This window comes from Microtus pennsylvanicus, chromosome 3 (genome assembly GCF_037038515.1).
Source record: "Microtus pennsylvanicus isolate mMicPen1 chromosome 3, mMicPen1.hap1, whole genome shotgun sequence".
Classification (NCBI taxonomy): Eukaryota; Metazoa; Chordata; class Mammalia; order Rodentia; family Cricetidae; genus Microtus; species Microtus pennsylvanicus.
The window spans coordinates 130,521,546-130,542,109 of NC_134581.1; the positions used below are offsets into that span (position 1 = coordinate 130,521,546).

General features: G+C 48.1%; 1 protein-coding gene across 6 annotated transcripts in view; it reads left to right on the plus strand.

The window, feature by feature from the left end:
- The window catches only part of Ptpn3 (protein tyrosine phosphatase non-receptor type 3), a 111,466-nt gene that overhangs the window by 12,416 nt on the left and 78,486 nt on the right, over positions 1–20,564 (plus strand). The window lies entirely within an intron of this gene.

Consider the following 20,564-nt stretch of genomic DNA (forward strand, 5'->3'; position numbering starts at 1 on the left):
CACCTGTGTTAGAAGGAGTCCTCTTTTCAGGCTGTTAGTTTGTAAGAGTTTGTGTGTGGGTGTGCATGTATGTTTGTGTAGGGCTTTGTGTGTGTGTTTGTATGTGCATGCATAAGCATGCCTGAAGTTGATGTGTCTTCCTCAGTCCCTGACCACTTTATTAATTGAGATAGGGTCGGATTGAGCCCTGAGGATACCACCTAGGACTAGTCTGCTGTGGTGGTTTGAATGAGAATGTCCCCCACAGGATCACATATTTAAATGCTAGGTCCCCACCTGGATGTGAAGGATGAAAAGATGTGGCCTTGTTGAAGAGGTGTGTCATTAGGGCAGGTTTTGAGATTCCAAAAGGCTCCTATGATTTCCAGTGCCCTCTCTCTACTCTCTCTACCTGTGGCTGTGGATCAAGGCATCCATTGTGATCCTGGGCTGGCAGACCCTACCCATACCCTATGACCCCAGCTGAGCCCCTAGTAGCTGTTTACTGTTCTGCACTCGAGGAATGACAGGGACACGCCCACTTCATGAGGTCACATGACGATCCCTGATGGTGCAGTGATACATATTGATTACACTGACATTGCTGGTTGTTACTTTCTGCTTGTTGTGGGACACTTGTCTCTCGTGTGAGCTAGCAGCCTTCGGGGTGGCGAAGGCTACGGTTTGTGCTCGCTGCCTGAGCTGTGGAGGCTAGCCTTAGCTCCTTGCATGGATGGCGACAGCTACCAAAGATGGCAGCGGGCCACAGAGAGGAGGGAACTGAAGATCTAGGGAGCTGGCCTCGAGTTTATAGCAGAGCCTCTCTGGCTCCAGTGAGAATACAACATGCGTGGATTTGCCCCGCCTGGAGTGGGACTCAGACGTCTTCATCTCTAACAGGCGCCTTCTGGTTCTGAACTGTTGCTTAGAGACCACACCTAGTAGTTTAAAACGTTATGGAAGTGAGGATTGGAGTGCGCACAGGACTAAACCCTAGTATAGCATGGATTTTCCCGGCTGTTCATACCTAGGTTACTAACCTATAAATTAAACACAGTAAGGGATTCAGAACTAGAATTAAATTAGAAAACTACAGTGCACAATGCATTAGAAAGACATTCAGCTGGGTGTGGTGGTACATCCCTTTAATCCTGGGACTTGGGAGGCAGAGGCAGGTGAATATCTATGAATGCAAGGCCAGCCTGGGCTACGTAGTGAGACACTGTCTCACAATAAATAAGATAAAAATTATGTAAGGGGGGGCTGGAGAGATGGCTCAGAGGTTGGGAGCATTGCCTGCTCTTCCGGGGGTCCTGAGTTCAATTCCCAGCAACCACATGGTGGCTTACAACCATCTGTAATGAGGTCCGGTGCCCTCTTCTGGCCTTCAGGCATACACACAGACAGAATATTGTATACATAATAAATAAATAAATATTTTTTTAAAAATTATGTAAGGGTTGGGGAGTGGGTTGTTCAGTTGGTCAAGTGAGCTAGTGTGTCCAAAGCCCTGTATTCCATCACCAAGAATCCAGCATAAATAAAGCAAGGAGGGTGGCATATCACTCAGGAGGTGGAGGCAAGAAGATCAGAAGTTCTGGGTCACCATCAACTACATAGCCAGTGTGAGGCCAGCCTGGGCTAAGTGAGACCCTGTCTTAAAAAAAATACTGAAGAGTTGTATAAAAAAAATACTGAAGAGTTGAAGAGTTGTATAAAAAAAATACTGAAGAGTTGTATAACGGCTAAGAACTGAGAGCTTTTAGTGTATAACGTGGTAGCAGCTCTGGGGTGCTGGGTTTTTATGACAACAACAAACCCACCAAGCCAACCCTTATAAACTTTCCATTTTCTGTTTTCAGGGCTCATTAATTCTAGGTTAACTGAGACTATAGAAAGCCATATTCATCCCTAGGGACTGAACACTCAGCCTTACACTCAGTTCCTTAGCTGGACAGGCGGACCTGGGTCTGGGGTATGGCGGGCTCATTGCAGGGCAACTATAAGTCATGATGCACCAGTTCAGGAGAGAGCCTTGGAGATCGCGTGGGGTGGCTTGATGTTGTTGGTTGTCATGCATTCCTCAGGGTCGCCTCACAGTTCAGTTTCCCTTAGAAGGTGCTGCTTGCTGTCCCACGGAGCTGTGGGCATCTCCGGAGGATAGCCCAGGAGCCAGTGGCACTGTCCCCTCTCTGTCAGCATTCACTACTCCTCCCTCCTCAGCACCAGGCTCACCACACCTGACCTTGATTAGCAGGGCCTGAGATAGCCCAGTCCTCACTTCCCTAAGCACCTGCCCCACCCTACAATTTAAGCAGAGGAGGCCTCATTTCATGCCCGAGGCATTGGATGTAGGGCAGGGCACCAGCAGAGCTCAGGTGGGAAGGACCTATCTACTGTGCTGAGATCAGCAGGCTACCTGAGAATCCAGAACTGAGCCAGGGAGACGCTGGGGTGTGAAGTCAGCAGGCCCTCCCTCCAGAGAAAGCAGCAGGGATAGAATAAACTAGAAGCCTCTAAGGAGCCAGGGCTGGACCACCCAGAGAATGATGACCAAGCACTCCTGTTCCTGAGGAGGAATGGAATCTCCTCTAGGTTCCCGCCTTTGCTACAGGCATAGGGCCCGGATGCGGGAGGGGGTCTGGCTTCTGATGAGCCAGCTCTGGAGAGAGCTGCTGCAGGGGGTCTGGAATCCAGCTCACTTCAGGTCCTGAAGGACTATGGAGCGGAACCTAGAGGCCAGAGCCATCCCTGGAAGAGGGAGCTAGTTAGGCGGTTGCAAGGTGGAAGGAAGGTAGGAGGGGGTAGGCCAGGGAGGGGAAGATTAAGGGCTTAATCCCTGGTCACCCATAAAGCTTCAGGTGACAGCATTTCTTTCAAAAATCTACTCGGTTTTTAAATTCTTCATAGTTCCTTATAGAAAACCACACCATAGATGTGGCTTTTTAAAACCTAATACTTTCATTGTTTTTTGTATTATAAAATTTCTTTTTCTGTTTTGGTGTGTTATTTTGAGACAGGGACAGCCCAGGATAACCCCAGATTCACTGTGTATTCAAAGGTGACCTTGAACTCCTGATCCTTGTGGCTCTCTAGCTCCTGAGTTCTGGGATTATAGGCGTGCCCCCTAGTTGCCATCACCAATACCATTATGCCTGATTCATATTGTTTTGTTTTTTTGTTTTTTCGACACAGGGTTTGTCTGTAGCTTTGGAGCCTGTCCTGGAACTAGCTATTGTAGACCAGGCTGGCCTCGAACTCACAGAGATCCACCTGCCTCTGCCTCCCGAGTGCTGGGATTAAAGGTGTGCACCACCACCGCCCGGTGCCTGATTCGTCCTGTGAAAGTTTCATGGCTCCCTTGTAGCTATTTAAGTTTGGGACCACACTTAAGTGGTCCCCAAAGCTGGCGAATTGTCAGTTAACCTTTTCTTTTTTAATTTTCAGTGTGGTAGATGTGGCCGAGAGGAAAAATATCGCAGCCACAACCTTTCCCACCTCTGAATGTTTCCCGGCAGGCAGTAGGTTCTCGGGAAGCATTTTCTGTAACCTCTTTCTGGCTTCATTGGAGTCCTGCTCACAGTGTGGGCACAAGCCCTGTGTGGGTGAGGTGGCCGCTTACTCATTCACACGTGCGTCTTGCAAACATCTATTACGGGTAGAGATTCCATCTCCTGTGGCTAAGCCAGTTGCCACCAACATCTTGAGCTTGACTGACGGATGTAGGAGTGTTGGATTACGTGTCGTGTTCTGCTCTCCCTGTCCTTGTCACAAGTCAGGGGTCCCAGACAGCCTGTGCGGTCACACCCACACCTAGGGAGCCATGTAATGGAACCATATAGACTTGAGGATGCTGTCCTCTCTTTCATCCGCTTTCGTTCACTTACTCATGTGCTAAGGAGAGAAAGAAAGTTGGGCTCTGGACATAAGGAATGATATGGAAGGCTATTGATGAATTTGAGCAGACACGTGAGGGGAGGGAGAGAGACAGGTGAAAATCTGAAGGATGTCACAAGGAGAGGGAACAACGAGCATGAACCCCTGAGGTGGAATAAGCTTGGTGCAAGCTGGGCACAGTCAGGGGAGCTGTGTCTAGGCAGAGTGAGCATGGTGTATCAGGTGGACGGAAGTGGCCACAGCCAGATAATGCAAGGCCCTTGGATCGCTAAGGGAGATCTGGAAGCTGGGGTCCCCACCCCCAATCCTTTGAAGCGGGTTCCCACCCCTTGAGAACAATGGCATGCATCTTTGTTGCATATCTATGTGTGTGAACACCTGGACCCAGACTGTTTGCTCTTGGGTAAGGCCCTGGGAGTCCAAGTGGGAAGGGCCCGAATTCCTCACCGGAGGACCCAAGACAGGAAGCTGGTAAAGATGTGCTGAGCTCCCCAAGGCTGGGACCCTCCATCCTGTCATTACTCAGGGGTGTTTATTTGATATTGTGTCGTTTTAGGATAGCCAGTGGGTGTATGTAAACACCGTGGGTTGTTTGAACATATTTAGTCTTTAATCTGTTTAGTTGATCAGATTTAACTTCCTTGTGGGGGAGCAGGCAGCCCTCTGACTGCTGTGGGTGGCAGTCAAGGACATCAGGTTCTGGAAGGGGTTTACACGCTCCAGAATGGTTTTCCTACCCATAGTGCACTATTGATGGGAGGCTGGGGGCTGGGCTGGTTGCCTGAGCCATGGGGCTCATCTTTTACAAACCCAGATCAGTCTTCATGTGTTAGCTCTGCTTCATACGCTATCTAAAAAAATGAACTCAAAATATGTTTGATCACCTTAGTATAAAACCTAAAGCCCCGAAAACCTCTTAGAGAAAGCCGTAGAGATGACTCTTTATTGCTTTGGATGTAGCCGTGGACTCTTGGCATATGGTACCAGAAACCCAAACCACAAAGGATAAAGTAGTACATTGAGATCCATCAAAGCTAAAGTTTGGGGGCATCACATAAGTGATGGTAGTTTATAGGACAGGAGAAAGCACTTTAGAATCATAAACCCATAAAAGTTTAACATTAGGAAATTATGCCTGAAATTAGGGGCTGGAGAGATGGCTCCGCAGTCAGTGCTACTCTCCCAGAGGAGCCGAGTTCTGCTCACAGTGCCCACGTTACAAGCAGCTCCTAACAGCCGAGACTCCAGCTCCAGGGCCTGCCAGACCCTCTTTGGTTTCTGCGGACCCTACGACGATCATAAGCACAAACTCACACACACTGTGTTTAAGAATAAATCCTTAAAAAGTGTCCTAAAATTTACCAGCTCTAATCTTGACAAGTTCATCACAGTAAAGGGTGGAGGACTTGAACGGACATCTCTCTTAAAGGTGGATGGCCAGTAAGCATGCATGAAAGGGCACACACACCGTCATTAGTCATTATGGCCGGGAGAACACACGCCATGAGATACTTCTGTAGACCTAGGAGAATGGGCAGAACTAGAAGAAAGGGGAGGGGAGACACCCAGCTGTTAGCAGGAGGCAGGAGCTGGTGCAGAGGCCACTGAGGGGTGCTGCTCACTGACTTGCTCATGATGCCTTGCTCAGCCTGCTTTGTTATAGAACCCAGGACCACCAGCTCAGGGATGGCATCCATCCACAACTGGCTGGGCCCTCCTTCCTCCCCCATCAATCACTGATTAAGAAAATGCCCTACAGGTTTGCCTACAGTCTGATCTTATGAAGGCATTTTCTTAATTGAGGTTCCCTCCTTTCTGATGACTCTAACTTGTGTCAAGTTGACATAAAACTAGGCAGCACATCTTGAAAAAGGTAGATATGGAGCTCCCACATGACCTGGCAGTCTGTCCTTAGGCATTGAAGAAGCAGCCAGACAAACACATTTGCTGTTGCTGTAATGAGACAAGATTTCTTTGTGTAGCCCTGGCTGTCCTGGAATTCGTGCTGTAGACCAAGCTGCCCTTGAATTCAGAAATCCACCTGCCTCTGCCTACCTAGTGCCGGAATTAAAGGTGTGCACCACCATGCCCAGTTCCAAATGGATTCTTGCACACTGAAGTTGATTGCATCTTTAGGCACAATCGGAAGAAGGTGGACACAGCTTGGATGAATGACTGCCTGTGGGAAATTGCACTGAGCTAAAGGAACCGAATGTTAGGTGGTAATGAGAAGGAAAAGGATTGTGACACATTCTTAACAGAGAGGGTATGTCGAGGAATGGCGAGGCAGACTCCAAAGGAGATGCCTTGTGATTCTACTACATCCTCATTAGTTTTTTGTTTTTGTTTTGTTTTGTTTTGTCAACTTGACACAAGCTAAAATCAAATGGAAGAGGCTCCTGAGTGGAGAAAATGCCTCCATCAGATTGGCCTGGAAGCCAGTCAGTGGGGGCATTTTCTCGACTGCTCCTTGATGAAAAAGGACCCAGCCCACTTTGGGAGATAGCACCCCGAGGCAGGTGTTCTGGGGTATGTAAAAGTGGACTGAACAAGACTTGAAGAACAAAGCAGGAATTAGGGCATTCCTCCACGGTCTCTGCTTCAGATCCTGCCTTGTGCCTGTAACCCATGACCTAATGAATGCTTTCCTCCCCAGGTTGACTTTGGCCATGGTTTTTTATCACAATAGGAAGCGAACTAGGCCACACTTGTATGAAAGATCAAAAATAGGTAGCTCCTCAGAGGCAGAAGGGAGAGAGCTTGCTTGGAGTTGGGTAGAGGCCTATTGCTTAACAGGTACAGAGTTTCTGTTTGGAATGATGGAATTTTCTCGAAATAGATAGCAGTGATGATTGCACAATATTGCATATGAATATAAAATTGTACTTAAAAGAGGTAAAATAGCCAATTCTAGATATCCTACATAATTTTAGGAGCACAATTGAGAAATAAGGTCGATGTGTCCAGGGAAAGCTTGGTTCTGTCAGGAGCCCTGGGGGTATGCTGTGACAGGAGGGTACCTCAGAGACACAAAGGCTCACTCACTTTAGGCGCCGAACCCAGCTCCTGTCTCTGGTCTGGATTTCCCTTGCATCTCACTGACCATGAGAGGCATTCAGGATGGCTCTCTGTGCCCATCTAGTTCGGTGTAAAGATTGCTCTGTCTGGAAAGAAAAAGTCAGAAAACAGCTTGGGTGATTCCCCCCGCCTCACCGCGCTCCAATTTGTCCTTCGTAGCCTGTTCATTGGTCTTGCTGGGTTTTTGCTTGAGCATTGGTCTAGCCTCTTCCTGGAAGCTCACGCCCACACAGCTTTCGAGGTTTTACCAGAAAATACACCTCTTTTGGCCCTGCAGCCAGGAAGTTAGTGCCTGTCCTGGTCTTCTGCTCTTTCCTTCTGTGTGTCCTTTTGAGACCTGAGCTCCACTGATGAAGAGTCGGTTGAATGTCCAGTTGCAGGCATGCACACCCACTTGGAATACAGTAAAACCTGTAGACAAGAGCTCTGTGATGATGCAAAACGGGCATGATGTAGAGCCCAGATGTTATGATGTCCTGAAACAGATGTACACAGTTCAAACAGTCACCCTGCAGGTTGGCTTGTTGCTTTGCTTTAGGTATGCTCCCCAGAGCGGGTCCTTAGGTGTCACCTGTGCATTCTCTTCTCCTCCAGGGTCAACTGTCTCCCGACGCCCAGAACCACCTTGCTTGGGCACATCCAGGGAGATTCTGCTGGGCCTGAGCACCTCCCCACTCGTGTTTTAGATTTTGAGGCTGGGTTATATCCTGTGTCCCTGCCTCACCAGGATGCCCCCTACCTAATAGTCTCCAATGACTGTCTTTATTAGATCCTCTGTCTGGAATCATTGGGTGTACCGGCAAGTGTAAAGGGCTAGGGTCTGTCTGAGTTCTAGTTTACCAAGTCCTGGCTTCGGTGAAGACCTCCCTGGGAGTGTAGACTAGGAGGGGCCCAAGGTCAAATCCAGGGTCTGGCCTCAGGCTTTTGTGGGCTCCCTCCTGCTCTTGGGAAGCTAATAATTAACCCTGAGTTGGCTTCTGTTCTGCTGGCCTTGATTGGCGCACAAGGCTTTCTGACACACACCTTTTTACCAAACTGAGGACAGCGTTTGCTATGTTTCTCAATTTGGAGAGGGGCTGAAATGGCCGTGACCTTCACAGAAAAGGGACTGTCCTCCTTTGGATGTTGTTTCTGTACGTTTACTGGGGCACTGTTCAAAGCATTGTGTCACCTTGCAGTAGAGGAACACGGGTAGTACACAGCCATATCATGCCCTGAGTTTTTAATGTTGCAGAATTAATTGGGGAGAAAGGCAGCTTTTCTGGACCATTTCCTTCATATGAGGAAATTCGCCTACTTGTGAGCCCGGGGAAGTGCTCATGGAGATTATCTCACCGGGATAAGAATGGCCCTGTAGCCAGTAAATTACAGAGACAGCATGATGAAGTGTGGGGCCCTGCTTTACCTGCAGTGAATCACCTGTAATTCACCCCCCACCCAGTGTCACGGGTCAGGAGACTCGGAGCTGCCAACTGTGTAATGTAGAACCGACATTACTGCTGGAGTTGACTGGGCATGCTTCTCTGAGTCTAAGCTACTGACCTGTCTAATGGAGCAGTGCCGACCAAAGCCGCCCTGTCAGAGCCCAGGGACATAGGAATGAGGTGAGAGGGACGTTGACTACGTACGGGAGTGGGAGAACAGGCCCTCTGCTGCCCTGGGTTTGAAACCCTCTGCTCCCAGGGAATGTTAACAGCTGAGACCTAGGAAGTCAGTTTGTCCAGAGTCTGTCAGTCTGTCTGCCAGTGATGGAGCCTAGGCGTTTGGAGATACTCCCCCTAAAATGGGCTTTATTCAAGTCACCAAGCACTCCTGACCTTCAACACATGTTGGGGCTCAGTCCAAATAAATGCAGTAATGCCAGTAATACACACACACACACATATACACGCACATTTTTTTCTTAAGACTTTAAACATCTGCTTTGATTAATACTAGGGACAGTTATACATTTCTGCAAGTTTTTACACATTTAGTTTCTAGAATATGGTGTTTGAATGTTCATATGCTTTTCTTTCAACTTAGTCCCAAATACCAGCATTTTGCATACTATGTTTTAAGTCATACACCCCACCCCAGTCCCGAATCTTGCTCTTTAGACCAGGCTGGCCTTGAACTCACAGAGATCAACCTGCCCCTGCCTCCCCAGTGCTGAGATTAAAGGTGTGTGCCACCACTGCCTGGCTGTTTTAAGTCTTAAAAAAGAATTTTATTAGTCTTTTGCTCTCGTTTTATCAAGTGACAAAACCCCAGGAAGCTGAATAGGTACCATGAAAGTACATCTTTATCTCTGTTTCCAGAGGCACTGGCAGCTGGCATGGTTACAATGCCTACCTCGTCCAGGCCGAGATGGCCTGTGGGATTGAGGCCTTCCAGGCAGAGGGCTTTAGGGCTAGAATGAGCCTCTGAGGGCTCCTGCCTAGGAAAGCCACAAGAGAAAAGGTAGCTGAAGAAAAGCCTCCTCAGCTGAATAATCAAAATGGAAGTACTCCGAAAAGTGGGCTTGGGAGCAAGGGTAAGGCTGGGAGCTTTGTCTGTGTTGCCTTGAGATAAAAGCTTGGGGAAGGCTCGGCAGGATGGTCGTGAGGATTGGTTTTTTTTTCCTGGCCAGGCTGTCCCTGGCTTCAGGCTTGTTGGCAGGGGTAGAGGCTGGCAGGACAGTCCACTGTGAGATTCCAGCCTCTTGGCTGGGACTCACCGTGATTAGCACATCTCAAACCTTTCCAAGTGACTTTAGCTGTTTTCTTTAGTGGAGGCTTCTGCTGCTTTTGGCTGTAAAGGGGCGGGGGCTGGAGCCCAAGACAGAAATATCAGAGGCTGACACCCAAGTGGGTGTGACCACGACTGAGGGCAAATATTAACACAGTATTTTTGTAAAGTTTATGCAACTTGATTCATGTTCCTGTAGAGTAAATTTATTCCATCCTGTTTTTCCAGTCTGTTCTGAGCTTGGTGGAACTATCCACAAGCAAGATGAAAAGAGGATGGTCACTTAATTTTAGGGAGAAAGTGCTAAGAACCCAGCACACTTCTTTGCCAGTTTTTAAGCCTTACGTAATGCCTTGCTGTGCCTTCATACTGCTCTGCCCCCCAGGTCATGATCTGATGGACCGTTTAAAACTTCCAAGAATGGGGCATCCATTTAGAATGATTTCCATGGACATCTGTGTCAGAAGACAGTTTGAGAAGTTGGGAATGGCTTCCATAAATAGAAATATACCCTGGGTACTTTCAAAACAGAAGTCGTGATAGGATTTTGGTCCCCATTTATCATACTCTCCAGTATCCTTCTCAACACGGGTGTCATCGAGTTCCTCCACTTGTTACCTCTAGTGATGGGCGTTGGTCAACTAAGAACCGCCCACATTCCACTAGATTCTTCAGAGTTCCCCCACCCTTCCAGTGAGTAGCTCTGTACCTCCCTTGTTTATGCAGCCTTTTATTTATTTTTTTTTTGCATGTGTGAAGACTGCTTTCGGTTGTGTGTGTGAGTTTACATTCATCTAGTACTTAACTATGGACAAGTGGATTTCTTTTTCTCTAAGTTATACTAATATGATTATACTTATACATACATAATTGTTTAAGCATATTTTTGACACTTCCTTTTACCAAAAGTTGAATTTCTGGGTTATCAAATGATTTTGGTTACTATGTATATTATGCAGCCTTTTTCCTTAAGCTTTTTCTTCTGTTGAGCAGAAATATGTGCCCTTTGTCTTTTTGTTTTGTTTTGTTTTTTCGAGACGGTTTCTCTGTGGTTTTGGAGCCTGTCCTGGAACTAGCTCTTATAGACCAGGCTGGTCTCGAACTCACAGAGATCCGCCTGCCTCTGCCTCCCAAGTGCTGGGATTAAAGGCGTGCGCCACCACCGCCCGGCACCCTTTGTCTTTCTTTTATTGTTCCTATAAGTGTACTGTGTGTTTGAGGGTGCCTGTGTGTACGAGGGCCATAGCCTGTTTGTAGACATCAGAGGATAAACATGGCTGTTGGTACTTGCATTCTCCCATGATTGAGATCAGGGTCTTTCTTCTGTATTTCACTTTTGTGTGCTATAGTCTAGGTTAACTGGCCTGTGAGTCTCTGGGAATTCTCCTGTCTCTGCCTCACATCTTACCACAGGAGCTCTGGGAGTCCACACAGAAGGTGGCCAGCTTAGACCCCACCTTTGAACCCACGTTCTCACACTCACTAAGCCATCTCCCGGGCCCTAAAACCTATGTATTTCACCTATTTAACCACTGGGTTAAAAAAAAATCAGTCCAGCTAGGCGGTGGTGGTGCACACCTTTAATCTGCACTTGGAAGGCAGAGGCAGGCGGACCTCCATGAGTTCGAGGCCAGCCTGGTCCACAAAGAGAGTTCCAGAACATCCTAAGCTGTTACCAAGAGAAACACCATCTCCAAAAAACAAGATAAAAACGAGAACAAAAGAAAGTGGCTAATTTGCAAACGTATTCTCAGAAAGGCTCCAAACAGTCCGGGGAGGGAGGGAAATCGGCCTTTTTCTAGGTGAGTAAAGTGAGTCTTAGCGTAAGCAATTCCGAGGCTCCTCCTCACTAGGACGCAGCTAGTCCTTTCCGACTGCCTGGTGCTAAACCTCTCACCAGATCGGGATTCCTCTTTTGTGTAAAAGCCTCTGAAAGAACCTGGCCTAATCTTCCTTGAACTTTCACTAAGATCTCAGTTATCCCTCAGGCAAGAGAGGCCCCAGATCTCCTAAAACCTCCCTGAACTTCCCCTCCTGATCTTTCGGTGTGGTCCCGCGGCTGGGGAGTCTTTCCCCGGGGCCTGGAAACTGCGGTGAGCTGGTCCCTCAGCCCGGAAGGTCCCCAGCTCTGTAGCCATCCCCTAGGCTTCCTATCCTGTGGAAGCCAGGCTCCCAGCACCTCTGCCTTCCCCCACTCGCTTGCCACTTCCTGGCTTGGCCTGGGGCTGAGTAAATTAATACTGAGTGAGTAAATGATCCGGAACTCCGTTGCCGAAGAAATAACAAAGGAAGCCAAAAGTAATTATAAACAAGATCTTCTGGTCCTGGGGTGGGGGTGGGGGGAGTAGGAAAGGTGGGGGGAGGATGACAAAAAAATGCTCGAGTATAAGACTGGAATTTGGGGATTACTTGGAGGCCATTGGGAGACACCCTGGCCCAAGTTCTAGAAAAGTCTCTTTCTACAGCATGGCCTGGTCATAACCATCCATCTCTGGACCTTGTGTTTGACCCGTTTGTCCCAGCAGGCAGGTTTGTGGCTTCTGGATTCACTGAGGTGGAGAACAGGGCAAGTTCACCAGTGCCTGTTGGGTGAGTGCATAGGCCAGGCCCACCCAGCACAGCCCACACTGCGCGTCTCCCAGGAAACAGTCCTGAGGGGAGAGGTGGGTCCTGTGAGCTGTGAGGTGTGGTTTCAGCATGATAATGTCTTCCCAAACATCAAAATAACTAATAAAAAAAATCTCATTTTCAACAGTCTCTCCAACAGGTATTGTCAGCCCGGGAGAAGAGCCACCTGAGGGAGGCCTGGAACCTGGGAACTTTTGGCTGCCTTTGTCCTGAAAAGGGCTTCCTGTACCTACACAGAGTGGCCACGCTCCCAGGCTGGGCCTGGTTTCCTCTTGCCCCAGGCAAATCTGTGTTAAGGTTGCTGAGGCCTACAGGGCTGGGAACCTGTTTCCCTTTATACTATAAAGTTTATAGGCAACCTCGCACTGCCCGCGGCTCCAGAAGCCTGCTTTTTATACTGCACTCAGAGGTGCTGAAGCCACTTCTTAGCCTCCCAATGTCCAGGCTGTCCATATTATAAATAAAACCTATAAATAAACCCTGGGCTCTAGAATAAGAAAACTATTTGGCATTTTGAAGTCGTCTGAGAACAAGGGTGCTAATTACAGGTCTTGGTTCAAATTGTACTGATCGGACAAATTTTCCCTCCACAGCTTTGGTGATGGTGGGGCTTCTTTGGGAGCCCCCCACCCACCCCCACCCCCACCAACCAGTTAAAGATCTAGGGACAGAGTTGTGTGAAGTCAGGGCTGATGGCTTCCTAGGAACGAAAGGTATTAAGTCCTTTTGCAAAGGCCTACCCGGTCTTTTTTTTTTTTTACATTTTGTCTTCACATCATTGTGATTACCATTGGTTAGCAGGCTTTAAGCTTTAAAAGTATTTTTAAAGTTTTTTTTTGGCATATAAACTTAAGAGAAGTTGTTTACCGACTTTAACATTAATTTAGCAATAAATGTGAAAATGCCTTGTTTGTGTTTGTTTTTGTTTTTTCGTTTGTTTTGAGACAGGGTTTCCCTGTGTAGTCCTAGCTGTCCACTCTGTAGACCAGGCTGGCCTCGAACTCACAGAGATCCACCTGCCTCTGCCTCCCGAGTGCTGGAACTAAAAATGTGCTCCACCACGCATGGCAAAAATGCCTTTTTAACGAAGAAACTTGTTTTTCTAACTTAGATGTGTGTGTTACATGTGGTATGTGCGCCAAAAAACAAAAAAAAAAACAAAAACAAAAACAGGCCGGGCGATGGTGGCGCACGCCTTTAATCCCAGCACTCAGGAGGCAGAGGCAGGCGGATCTCTGTGAGTTCGAGACCAGCCTGGTCTACAGAGCTAGTTCCAGGACAGGCTCCAAAGCCACAGAGAAACCCTGTCTCGAAAAACCAAAAAACAAAAAAAAAACGAAAAAAACAAAACAAAACATGTGGTATGTGCGTGCATGTGACATGTGTGTGTGCGTGTGGAGTGGCTATGCGTTACATGTGTGTATGTTATATGTGGTGTGGGTATGTGTTACATGTTGTATGTGTTATGTATGGTGTGGGAATGTATATGTGTTACATGTTGTATGTGTTATGTATGGTGTGGGAATGTATATGTGTTACATGTTGTATGTGTTATGTATGGTGTGGGAATGTATATGTGTTACATGTGATATGGGTATGTGTGTACATTACATGTGGTGTGTGTTGTGCCCAGTCCATGGGGACCCCAGAAGACCACCAGGGAGACCGACTCACTGAAATGCAAAAGCAAGGTTCATTGTGTGCACAGTACAAGTTGGCAGGGACCTCAAAGCAACTGGCGCAGTTGGGCAAGAGGAGGTACTCGACCCTCTTTAGAGGGCATTATTTAAAGGCAAAACCCAGAAAAGTTACATTAGCAGGGTGTGGGGTGAGGGATTTCTAAAGTTTAGAACCCCTGATTGGCTGACATTTGTCTAGGGGTGTCCTGGTGAAAAGCGATGGGTGTGTTCTGGCAGGTGATCCTATCTGCCAGGGTTGAAACGTTAGGAATTTCCTTTGGAGAGTCTGTTCCTGTGTGGTGCCTGGGTAGTCTCAGTTTGTGGTCTTTCTCAGAACCAGGTAAACTACTGAGACTGTGGCCTCTATGGAGCTTGTCATGGCTGAGTCCTACAGTGTGGGTGGGCGTGCGTGCGTGCGTTCGTGCGTGCCTGTGTGTGTGTTACATGTGGTGTGGGTTTGTGTGCCTGTGGAGGGCCAAAGTTGATGCTGGGAGCCTCCCTCAATCACTTTCCCCACCTTATTCTTTGAGGCAGAGGAAGACAGCTTCCTCTCATGGTCTCCCATCTCTGCCTACCGAATGCTGGGATTATCCATGCCTGCCCAGCATATACATAGGTGCTTGGGAATCCTATTCAAACCCTAAGCATTTACACACTGAGCCGTCTCCCCACCCCTGGTTTAGTAGGTGTTCAGTATTGACTGTGTATATTGGAAACTGAAGTTACTAGTAAATTAGTATATTAACCTTTGTATTGTTCTGCATTGTATTTAAGAAATTAAGAAAGCCAGAAAAGTAAAAATGAGAGTGGATGGTATTGATCAGTTTACAGAAATCACAGCCGTGAGAAAAAAGGTCAGATGCCGTGTGCCGCGTCATAATTTGGTTACCAGCACATAATTAAAATTGATCAGCCAAAGCCATGGTGATGGATGTGTTTTCCTATGTATGCGGGCATTTCACAAGCGAGAACGAAAACCACTGATTTTTAATTCACTTGGGCTGAATTGAACTTCAAAACATTTGGCAAGCCTAATAAATCACACTCCATGTAGGCACCTCTCTCTCTCTCTCTCTGCTCCTTTTTTAGCTGTCTCTTGCATGTGCTTCAGAGAGGGATGCCCTGTGTGCGCGTGTGCCTGTCTTTATTCTCAGGTGTTCCAGATTGATAAGAATTTGGGGTCAGGACGATGCCCGCTACTTTGAGGGCAGAAGCCAGGACAGCGGGTGTCAGAGCACTTTTTGAACTTTCCTTATTTGTTTGGACATCTGTGCTCATCCCAGCCCTGACATACAGACTGGAGAACTCTGCCCCTGCATCAGCAATGCTCTAGGAAGCACCTCTCCCACCCTGAGTGATGGGATAGCTGCTTTTTATGCAGCTCTGGGAAATAACTGTAACGTAGCCTCGGAAGCTGACATTGCACTCTGGCCCCCAAGACCCTGGTCATAGGCACAGATGGGCAAAGCCAGAAGAAATCCTGGAGATTGTGGTTGACATTGGCTCCCGGGTTGCCTGTATCGTTGTCTGGGGGGAAGGGGTGTTTATTAGAGGTTTGCTTCTCTGTCACAGTAAATAAGGTATGGTTTCAGATTGCATCTCGAGGCAGGAGGAAGGGAAGACAGGCCCAGACTAATTTGTAAAACTTTACTATGAGCTGTAAGATAAATGCTTGTTCGGCATTTGTCTACTTGGGTGCAGTCATTTCCCTGTGGTTAGGAGAGAAATGTCCTTGGTCTTGGGAGACCCGTGCTGAAGAGTTTAGGAGTAAAGTGATAATCCGACCCGTAGCCTGTGCCTGAGAGCAAGCCCTGGGTGCTGTGCATGCGTCTGTGTGGGCGTGTGCATCTCAGACCCTCCTCTGCTTTAGGAGTGCTGGGATTGAGGGGTACACCATCACACCTGCTTGTCTCTTACGTCTTTAATTATGTGTATGTGTGTGTGCCTGTATACATTTGAGCACAGGTGCCCACCGAGGCCAGAGCTTGGTGGGAGATGTCTTCCACCATCAAGGTCCATTTTATGTACTGATACCCTCTCTTGCTCAACTCAGAGCTGGAGCTCGTGGATTCTGCTAGTCCAGGTAGCCAGTTGCCCCGCCCAGGGACCTCCCATTTCCTCCGCCTCCTGAGCACGGAGATTACAGGTGGCCACGTTATTTGGGCGCTGGGATCCAGACTCCCTAACTCCAGTCTTCACACTAGATGATCAGTGCCTCGTCCCCAGAATCACCTCTCCACCGCTGTAAAGTTTTATTGGTAGGAAGGCACGCCCACTTCCTTTAGGATTTAAGGGACACCTTACTTAGCCTGATCTCAAAACAGGGCCCGGGACATCATATGTCAGGTGGACGCAGCACTTGGAGAACTGGTTTGCTTTCTTCAGGAAGAACCATAAAGCATGTGTGATGTGATTGTTAAGGACAGGGTTGACCCCCCTCTATACCCCACCCCACCGCAAGACTAAATTAGTACAAAATGCAGCCCAACTTCTGTGTGTTCCCAGCAAAAAGAAAAGGCAATACTGATACTCTCTTAGCAGCCAAATAAAGCATCTCTCTCCCATCTATTAAATATTGATAATTGAGAAAGAAATGCTGGCAGTTTGGTGAGTCATTGCCTCAGGTGGCTGATGGTACATTGTGTTCTTTTCTGTGCTAGACAGCTCCCTCTCCAGCGGATCGGTCATCTGTTGATACTCAAAATTAGAAAAGAAAATAAAAAATGAAAGAGAGGGGAAGAACGCGTTCCTCAGCCCGGTGGGGAAGAAGGATTAGGAGAAAGCAGCCGAGCTGCCTGGGAAACAGGATCAGAGCTGACACCTGCGTCGCCCCCAAGTCACGGGGTTGGAGGCGCGTGCTTTCTCATGGTGGCCACTAGATGGTAGTATTGCCAAGGTCAGCCTGCGTGTGCTTGCCTGGCTTGGTTCTAGGAGCAAGGCTTACCCGTGGTTTTCTGACATAGAAAACTCCATGCCCCGTTCTTTGTAAATCCAGAGTGTTTTCTTTAAAAAGATCAGGGTGTGGTGCGGCCTGCCTAGTCCTGGCATCTGGCAAGTGGACGTAGGAGCACCAAGACTTTCAAGGCTATCCTTGACCATCTAACAACTTCTAGGCCAGCCTAAACGACCTAAGATCCTGTCTCCGTTAAACCAATATTTGCTTACTTGTTTGTTTTTCTGAAAGTCTTGAGACCTTAAGCTTCTACCTCCACCTGAGGTGCCGGATTGCCTGTGGGTGGGTGTTGCCTGGTTTATGCAGTACTGTGGGTCGAACCCAGGGCCCCATGGATGCGAGGCAAGCACTCTAACAACTGAGCTACATCCCTAGGCCTTGAAACACATTTTTCAGCTAAAGGTCTAATCCCCCCCCCCCCCCCCCCCCCCCGTCTCAGAGGTATTTAACGTCTGTAGCAGTGACTGGCTTTGAACACTCAGTGAATTGCTTTAAAAGGAATAACATTCGAGAAAGGAAACCTTTTTCTGTCTGCAAGACAGTTGACCAGTTGACATCAAGATAGCCCTACAAAATCTGGACTCTATAGTTCAGCGCCCGTTCACTTCTGAAGCTTAGCCTTGCATCCTGGCATGGTGGTGCAGACCTGTAATCCTAGCACTTGGCCATGCCCAGGCTCAGTTATGTAGTAAATTGGAGGCTAGCCTTGGCTGCCTGAGATCCCATCTCCACGGTAATAAATAAACATAAATACACAATGCCTTTTATTGGATATCTGGTGTGTGTGAGGCACCTTCTGTAGTGTTTGCATCTCTGAGTTTGCAGGATTGACCGAGCCCCAGCTGTGTGCATCACGAGAGCATGCTTTTTCTATAAATGCTTTCTGAATCTCGTCCTTGATTAAGATCTGAATCACAGTAGACCCCACGGAGGGTTCCAGCCCTCCCCAAACTGTAGCTTGTTGATCTGGAATCGTGGGCTTGGCTCCCATGACGCCAGTGTTCTCACCTGCGGCTGTGATGGTCTGTGGTTACCGAGGCCACTGTGTTCCTGTTTGGGTTTTGGCTTTGTTCAGAATTAAGAGGCTTATAAAGGAAGCCATAGAAACCCCGAGTTCCCCAATTGCTGCGGTACAGGAAACAGGGCAATTACTCAGCGTCTGTTGTCCAAGCAGACTGTTTAAGATACAATTTCAAGACAATCTGGAAACACCTCCTGGCCTGATAATGTGTAGTTTAGCAGCGGGCAAGCTCTTATCAGGGTTTGCTCCGGGGACAATCACAGGAAGAACATTCTGCGGTTCTCATAAAATACCTTTCAATGACACCGCTCTTAGGCTCCAAGGCCTTCGCGTGACAATCAGGGAAAAGGGAAAAGTCTCTCTGAGTATATTCTGTGACCATGCTGGGAAGTTCAGTTTCCAGTGCTGGGATTCCCATGCTGGCCTAGGGGAATGGCCATCTGAACTCTGCCTGTGGTTGGCTCATCAGTTCATGTTGTTTTCATTCCTGGGTTCCTCCTTGAAGTCCCTGTTGGTTTTATGTCCAGGGTCTGTGTGAGACTGTCTGCTCTATCTGCTCTGCAGATCTGGCTATGTTCTAAGGCCAGCGATGTGAAAAGCTGCTGTCTGAACCTCAGCTCCCAGTCTGCCCTCTGAGGGACTCCCAAAGGCCCCGTGTGCTGAGTCCCCGTGGGAGGTAGGACCAATGAAAGCCCCATTTTCAGAAGTTGCCTCAGGAAGCTCTGAGGGGTGCTGCCTGTTAATACTACACTTCATAATGGTGCTATTGTAGCTTCCAAAAAGCACAATTCACCCGAGATTCTTCAACAAGAAGCAAGCAGCGAAGTTGACATTTTCAGTTGCGTGTGGGATAATGCAGTCGGGGACACATTTGTTGTCTTTTGATAACTTTTTGTATTACTCAGAAAATGCATCCCTGATTCTGGTGACATTTTTATTGAAAAGGGCATGGAGGAGGTGGGGGTGGGTGGAATTTTCTGTGGTTGTGTGTGTGTGTTTTCTCTCACTGCCAGTCCCAGGAATTTTTTCATTAATATTTGAGATTTCCTATCCTAGCTAGCTACTTTTAAAAGCTAGAACTTTTACCTGGAACTCCTTAAATTTATGTTAGGGACCCAGCGCACCGCTTCTGTCCTCTTCCTGTATCCATCCCAGTTGTCCCGGAGACTTAATGTTCAGTCTCTGGTCTGCTCCGCCCTCTGGTCTCTCTCTGCAGGGTAACACACGTCTGTCTGTCTTCTCACCGCTCGCCCAGGTCTTTACCTCTGGCCCTGCCCTGGCATTTGGTGCTGTCTTTCTGGGTGTCTGAGCCTTGTTCCCCAAGAGCAGACAGACCCTGGATGGCTAGTGTCTAACTCGAGCATCACTTGGAAGACTAAGATTCACACAGTCACTCAGACCTCACTCAGAATCACTGCTTTTTGGTCCAGTCCTGCCCCATCTCCTCAGCTTGCAGTGGGAGGAGCCCTGGACTGAAGGACATCTCCCCTCCAGCTACCCTCGCGCCATCTTTCTGTCCTGCCTACACTGCTCTGTCAGCCTGAGCTTCCTGTCACTTTCTAACGTGGTTTCCCCCCACCCCCAGGCTTTTATGACTTCACTTTCTGTCTAATTCTTCTGGGCATTTATTGGTTTACTCAAGGACTTAATGGATTGCCTGTCAGAGCTGGGTGTCATTGGTACAGCGAACAAAACCAGACCTTATTCCTACTCTCATGGAGCTTGGTGTGTAGTGGGAAACAGCTAGAAGCACACACCGTGAGTTCTAAGCGTAGCACGTCAGTGAGCATGGTTGAGAACGTTTACAACACCCTGTGTAACCGGCTGGGAGACTGGCAGCCCTGAAGGGGCAGGACTTGTTAGGAGCACCCAGAGTGAGGGGAAAAGCAGGAAGCCCAGCTGAAGCCGGGAGGGGCATGTGCGCTCTAAAGCTTCCTTCTGCACTCGCTCTTCCACTTAGTTAATCTCATCTTCTCCCTTCCATGCTGAATTGTGCTTCCTGTATTCTCTGTGGCGGTCCAGACACTCAGCACACCCGCGGGGCTGCTGTGGCCGTGTGCTCGGTTTCAAATCTCGTTAGCCTTTTTATCCTACCATCCCATCATGGAGCGGTTGGTAGAACCAGTTTCCTTACTCTTCCAAAACACAGGGGTCAGGGTTTAAATTGCCATGTGATACTCCCCCACTTCCTCCTTTTAGGTTTTTTTTTGGGGGGGGGAGGGGTTTCTTGTTTGTTTTGAGAAAAAGTCTCAGTTCTAGTAGTTCTGGTTGCCCTGGAACTCACTTTGTGGATCAGGCTGGCTTCAAACTCATAGATATCCACCTGCCTTTGCCTCTCGAGTAGTGGGATTAACGGCTTGTGCCACCAAGTCCAGCCTGTTGCTTCCTTCTTAAAAGCATCTCAAGGGCCTGGGGAGAATGCTCGGCTGGTAAACATTTGCCATGAAAGTGTGAGGGCCAGGGTCTGGACTCCCTTGCATCTGTATTGAAAGCCTAGCACAGCAGTGCACATCTGTTTTAAATCCATAACGTAAATATCTGTGTCTTCTGATGGTCTTAGGTGACCGCTGTGAAGGGGTCATTTGACCCCCAGGTCAACTGTAAAATGCAAAGATGGCTT